The following is a 6,384-nucleotide window of genomic DNA, read 5'->3' on the forward strand; positions in this document are numbered from 1 at the left end:
TAGACTGGTAGACTGTTAGACTGGATGACTGGCTGACTTGTAGACTGGCTGACTGGCTGACTGGTAGACTGGCTGACTGGCTGACTGGTAGGCTGTTATAATGGTAGACTGGCTGACTGGTAGACTGGCTGACTGGTAGAATGACTGACTGGTAGACTGGCTGACTGGCTGGCTGGTAGACTGGCTGAACGATAGACTGGCTGACTGGCTGACCGGTAGACTGGCTGACTGGCAGACTGGTAGGCTGGCTGACTTTCTGACCATCTGACTGACTGGCTGACTATCTGACTGACTGGATGACTGGTTGGTTGGCTGACTGTCTGGATTACTATCTGACTGGCTGGCTGGCTGGCTGACTGGATGACTGCCTGACTGCCTGACTGGATGGCTGGCTGACTGGATGACTGCCTGACTGGATGGCTGGCTGACTGGATGACTGCCTGACTGGATGGCTGGCTGGCTGACTGGATGACTGCCTGACTGGCTGGCTGGCTGGCTGTCTGGATGACTGCCTGACTTGCTGGCTGGCTGGCTAACAATTCCAACCAATGCAACAATTGGACAACGGATGAAGATATTCCAAACGGCTTGATTTTTAAATCAGATATCGACTGAATAATACCTCATACAAGATTTACTGGCAAATGATGGATGGAGTTGAGGGGCTTTGGTGGGATTTCAGGTTTCACCCTTATTTTCCTCTACTCCTATATACATCTTCTAATGTATCGGGTATTTATTTGATATTTAGTATTAAAAACATTTGTGCCTCACTTGCATAAATACACTGGGTGCATTTGCATATATAAAGGGGTGGAACAGCTTCCTCTATCTTCCTCCACCTGCGCTGTCTCGACTACTTCGTTAATTACTGTTATTGTCACGTTCTGTTGCGTAATCCAATAAGCATGTCAGTACAGGACATTTACATCTTAGTCATTTAGCAGATGCTCTTATCCAGAGCGACTTACAGTTCGTGAGTGCATATATTTTCATTTATCCTGGTCCCCCTTGGGATTTGAACCCACAACCCTGGAGTTGCAAGTGCCATGCGCTACCAACTGAGCCACATGGGATCCTCAAACCATTGGATACCTTTGGATTAAAAATCAACAGGCTTGACTGGATAACTGGCTGGCTGATTGGCTGGCCGACTGCTCTTATGTTGTCGCTCAAAGCCGTCAAAACCATATCCTGCTACTTCCACCTGTACCTCCAGTGGTATATTCTACAAAATGGTTCTCCTTTGTCTGATTCACATCCATTTCCTGGAGCTGGAAAACTTCTCAGACTTCCTACCTACCATTCCGCTCTCGTACACATCCCATAATACCCAGCCTCATACTGTTCTCATCTCTGTCCAACAGATTTTAGCCTGAGGTTTCTCTCTCTTTTTCTCTTTTTTCTCTCTCTCTGTTTCTCTCTCTCTCTCTTTTCTCTTTTCTCTTTTCTCTCTCTGTCTCTCCCTATCTCTCTCTCTCTTCTCACTTTTCTCTTCTCACTAATAGAATCCTCTGAGACCTTATGTCCATCATAAGTTAACAATCCAGAAAAGTTTATTTGTGATGCTAAATGTCCGTGTGGGAGTCTGCTCAGCTGCTTTGCTGACGGCCAGTGTGAGAGTCTGCTCAGCTGTCAGTGTGAGTCTGCTCAGCTGCCAGTGTGAGAGTCTGCTCAGCTGTCAGTGTGAGAGTCTGCTCAGCTGTCAGTGTGAGAGTCTGCTCAGCTGTCAGTGTGAGAGTCTGCTCAGCTGTCAGTGTGAGAGTCTGCTCAGCTGCTTTGCTGACGGCCAGTGTGAGAGTCTGCTCAGCTGTCAGTGTGAGAGTCTGCTCAGCTGTCAGTGTGAGAGTCTGCTGACTGTCAGAGTGAGAGTCTGCTCAGCTGTCAGTGTGAGAGTCTGCTCAGCTGTCAGTGTGAGAGTCTGCTCAGCTGTCAGTGTGAGAGTCTGCTCAGCTGCTTTGCTGACGGTCAGTGTGAGAGTCTGCTCAGCTGTCAGTGTGAGAGTCTGCTCAGCTGTCAGTGTGAGAGTCTGCTCAGCTGCCAGTGTGAGAGTCTGCTCAGCTGTCAGTGTGAGAGTCTGCTCAGCTGTCAGTGTGAGAGTCTGCTCAGCTGTCAGTGTGAGAGTCTGCTCAGCTGTCAGTGTGAGAGTCTGCTCAGCTGTCAGTGTGAGAGTCTGCTCAGCTGCTTTGCTGACGGCCAGTGTGAGAGTCTGCTCAGCTGTCAGTGTGAGTCTGCTCAGCTGCCAGTGTGAGAGTCTGCTCAGCTGTCAGTGTGAGAGTCTGCTCAGCTGTCAGTGTGAGAGTCTGCTCAGCTGTCAGTGTGAGAGTCTGCTCAGCTGTCAGTGTGAGAGTCTGCTCAGCTGCTTTGCTGACGGCCAGTGTGAGAGTCTGCTCAGCTGTCAGTGTGAGAGTCTGCTCAGCTGTCAGTGTGAGAGTCTGCTGACTGTCAGAGTGAGAGTCTGCTCAGCTGTCAGTGTGAGAGTCTGCTCAGCTGTCAGTGTGAGAGTCTGCTCAGCTGTCAGTGTGAGAGTCTGCTCAGCTGCTTTGCTGACGGTCAGTGTGAGAGTCTGCTCAGCTGTCAGTGTGAGAGTCTGCTCAGCTGTCAGTGTGAGAGTCTGCTCAGCTGCCAGTGTGAGAGTCTGCTCAGCTGTCAGTGTGAGAGTCTGCTCAGCTGTCAGTGTGAGAGTCTGCTCAGCTGTCAGTGTGAGAGTCTGCTCAGCTGTCAGTGTGAGAGTCTGCTCAGCTGTCAGTGTGAGAGTCTGCTCAGCTGTCAGTGTGAGAGTCTGCTGACTGTCAGTGTGAGAGTCTGCTCAGCTGTCAGTGTGAGTCTGCTCAGCTGTCAGTGTGAGAGTTTGCTCAGCTGTCAGTGTGAGAGTCTGCTCAGCTGTCAGTGTGAGAGTCTGCTCAGCTGTCACTGTGAGAGTCTGCTCAGCTGTCAGTGTGAGAGTCTGCTCAGCTGTCAGTGTGAGAGTCTGCTCAGCTGTCAGTGTGAGAGTCTGCTCAGCTGTCAGTGTGAGAGTCTGCTGACTGTCAGTGTGAGAGTCTGCTCAGCTGTCAGTGTGAGAGTCTGCTCAGCTGTCAGTGTGAGAGTCTGCTCAGCTGTCAGTGTGAGAGTCTGCTCAGCTGCTTTGCTGACGGCCAGTGTGAGAGTCTGCTCAGCTGTCAGTGTGAGAGTCTGCTCAGCTGTCAGTGTGAGAGTCTGCTCAGCTGCCAGTGTGAGAGTCTGCTCAGCTGTCAGTGTGAGAGTCTGCTCAGCTGCTTTGCTGACGGTCAGTGTGAGAGTCTGCTCAGCTGTCAGTGTGAGAGTCTGCTCAGCTGTCAGTGTGAGAGTCTGCTCAGCTGTCAGTGTGAGAGTCTGCTCAGCTGTCAGTGTGAGAGTCTGCTCAGCTGTCAGTGTGAGAGTCTGCTCAGCTGTCAGTGTGAGAGTCTGCTCAGCTGTCAGTGTGAGAGTCTGCTCAGCTGTCAGTGTGAGAGTCTGCTCAGCTGTCAGTGTGAGAGTCTGCTCAGCTGTCACTGTGAGAGTCTGCTCAGCTGTCAGTGTGAGAGTCTGCTGACTGTCAGTGTGAGAGTCTGCTCAGCTGTCAGTGTGAGAGTCTGCTCAGCTGTCTCGGTCTGCTCAGTCAGTCGGCTCAGACAAACGTCTGATTCTGAAGTCAATTCGTGATATCTTGTTGGTAAACCACATGCTCCTATTCAGCTTTACATTTAACCTCCCTCCCTCCCTCCCTCCCTCCCTCCCTCCCTCCCTCCCTCCCTCCCTCCCTCCCTCCCTCCCTCCCTCCCTCCCTCCCTCCCCTCTCGAGAGAGACTCTTAACATCTATCAGTCCCTAGTGCATGCAGACACACTCTCTTAACATCAATCAGCCTCTATCCCTCTGGAGCTGAACCAATGTCATACTGGGTTCTCTGTGTGTGTCCGTACAGGAGAGAGTTTGTGTGTATGTGAGTGCGTGTCCTTCCGCCAATGCTCTCACCTCAGGCTAACGTTCTACAATCATTATCCCAGGGCCGGCTCTAGCCTTTTTCAGGGCCCTAAGCAGAATTGGATTTGATGGCTGTTTAACAGTCTGATGGCATTGAGATAGAAGCTGTTTTTCAGTCTCTCGGTCCAAGTTGTGATGCACCTGTACTGACCTCGCCTTCTGGATGATAGTGGGGTGAACAGGCAGTGGCTCGGGTGGTTGTTGTCCTTGATGATCTTTTTGGCCTTCCTGTGACATCGGTGGTGTAGGTGTCCTGGAGGGCAGGTAGTTTGCCCCCGGTGATGCATTGTGCAGACCTCACTACCCTCTGGAGAGCCTTACGATTGTGGGCGGAGCAGTTGCCGTACCAGGGGGTGATACAGCCCGACAGGATGCTCTCAATTGTGCACGGATGTCTCTCTGGAAAGCAACCCTAGCCTTAATTTAATCTACCATGTTATCTAGAGACTGGACATTAGTGAGTAAAGTACTCGAAATTGATGGTTGGTGTGCATGCCTCCGAAGTCTGACAAGAAGGCCACTCCGTCTACCTCTCCTACGTTAACGTTGTTGCGTCAGCCTTTGGAATCAGCTCAAACAAAGGATCTGCTTCGGGAAAGTCGTATTCCTGGTCGTATTCCTGGTATTCTTCGTTGGCCTGACTGAGGTGGTTGGTGATCTTGGTTGGCCTGACTGAGGTGGTTGGTGATCTTGGTTGGCCTGACTGAGGTGGTTGGTGATCTTGGTTTACCTGATTGGGTGGTTGGTGATCTTGGTTGGCCTGACTGAGGTGGTTGGTGATCTTGGTTTACCTGACTGGGTGGTTGGTGATCTTGGTTGGCCTGACTGAGGTGGTTGGTGATCTTGGTTGGCCTGACTGAGGTGGTTGGTGATCTTGGTTGGCCCGACTGAGGTGGTTGGTGATCTTGGTTGGCCTGACTGAGGTGGTTGGTGATCTTGGTTGGTCCGACTGAGGTGGTTGGTGATCTTGGTTGGCCTGACTGAGGTGGTTGGTGATCTTGGTTGGCCTGACTGAGGTGGTTGGTGATCTTGGTTGGCCTGACTGAGGTGGTTGGTGATCTTGGTTGGCCTGACTGAGGTGGTTGGTGATCTTGGTTGGTCTGACTGAGGTGGTTGGTGATCTTGGTTGGCCTGACTGAGGTGGTTGGTGATCTTGGTTGGCCTGACTGAGGTGGTTGGTGATCTTGGTTGGTCTGACTGAGGTGGTTGGTGATCTTGGTTGGCCTGACTGAGGTGGTTGGTGATCTTGGTTGGTCTGACTGAGGTGGTTGGTGATCTTGGTTGGCCTGACTGAGGTGGTTGGTGATCTTGGTTGGTCTGACTGAGGTGGTTATCTGTTTATTAAAACATGTTGTGAACTGGAAATGTTTCACACCCATATATTTGACATATATTTGACATATATTTGACATATATTTGACATATATTTGACTTGCATTTCAGATCTGTGTGTTGTTCTCACACTACAGTAATTAGCTACCTGATTAACACAACCTTCAATAAGATTGCAGGATATTCATACAATTAGACAAGAGCCCAGGTTCAGACAGATACGGATAAGGAAAATGCGAGACATGCAATGATATATCATTAGCCAAAGTTAATTATTGGTGAAATTATTAGAAGTTCTAGATTATTTGACCAAATCGAACACCTGCCTTTCCCCATCCCATGTGTTACCTACCGACGACGTCTAATGGATTACAAATGCTTGCCCCAGGCTAACCCAGAAGCATCTCGTCGTGTAGTCTGAAGTCTGACACTGTCAAATAACTGGTGTATCTACTACACTCCTATCTACAGCAGGTTTAGTGTACAACAACCGAACATAGAGATAGAATTGCCACTAGCTGAGATGATCTCACTCCCTTTTTAATTGATGCCGCAGAAGCTAGCCAAGCTAACTAGCCAAGCTAACTAGCCAAGCTAACTAGCCAAGCTAACTAGCCAAGCTAACTAGCCAAGCTAATTGGCCAAGCTAATTGGCCAAGCTAACTGGCCAAGCTAACTAGCCAAGCTAACTAGCCAAGCTAACTAGCCAAGCTAACTGGATAGGTGTTGTAGCTTGGTAAATAGCTAGCTAATGAAAGTGGCACAGCACTATAGCAATACAAATCAAGCGAAACAGAATAATATAGTAGCTAGCTTTCTCTTGTTGTTTTTCTTCCTCAACTTTTCTCTTTTTACGCTTCTTCGAGCCAGATTGGTGCATTCTGGATCTTTTATCAGACATAATGTGGTCGCAATCCTCAAGGAAACCAGTGGAGAGCGATGTTTTCCTCTCCTCACATCACAGACAAACGTTGAGCAGGTGTCAGGCATCCAATGTGTGATCCACCTGAGCATGATGAAATCTGCAGGCCCACACTAACAAACTAATTATTCTTTGAAAATATGTTTG

The 6,384-nt window shown here is 49.5% G+C and overlaps 1 pseudogene; it reads right to left on the reverse strand.

Moving 5' to 3' along the window:
* Positions 1–1,628: 1,628 nt before the first annotated feature.
* LOC118944048 lies at positions 1,629–3,543 on the reverse strand (annotated as a pseudogene).
* Positions 3,544–6,384: the final 2,841 nt, after the last annotated feature.

Source organism: Oncorhynchus mykiss, chromosome 24 (assembly GCF_013265735.2).
Source record: "Oncorhynchus mykiss isolate Arlee chromosome 24, USDA_OmykA_1.1, whole genome shotgun sequence".
NCBI classification, from domain to species: Eukaryota; Metazoa; Chordata; class Actinopteri; order Salmoniformes; family Salmonidae; genus Oncorhynchus; species Oncorhynchus mykiss.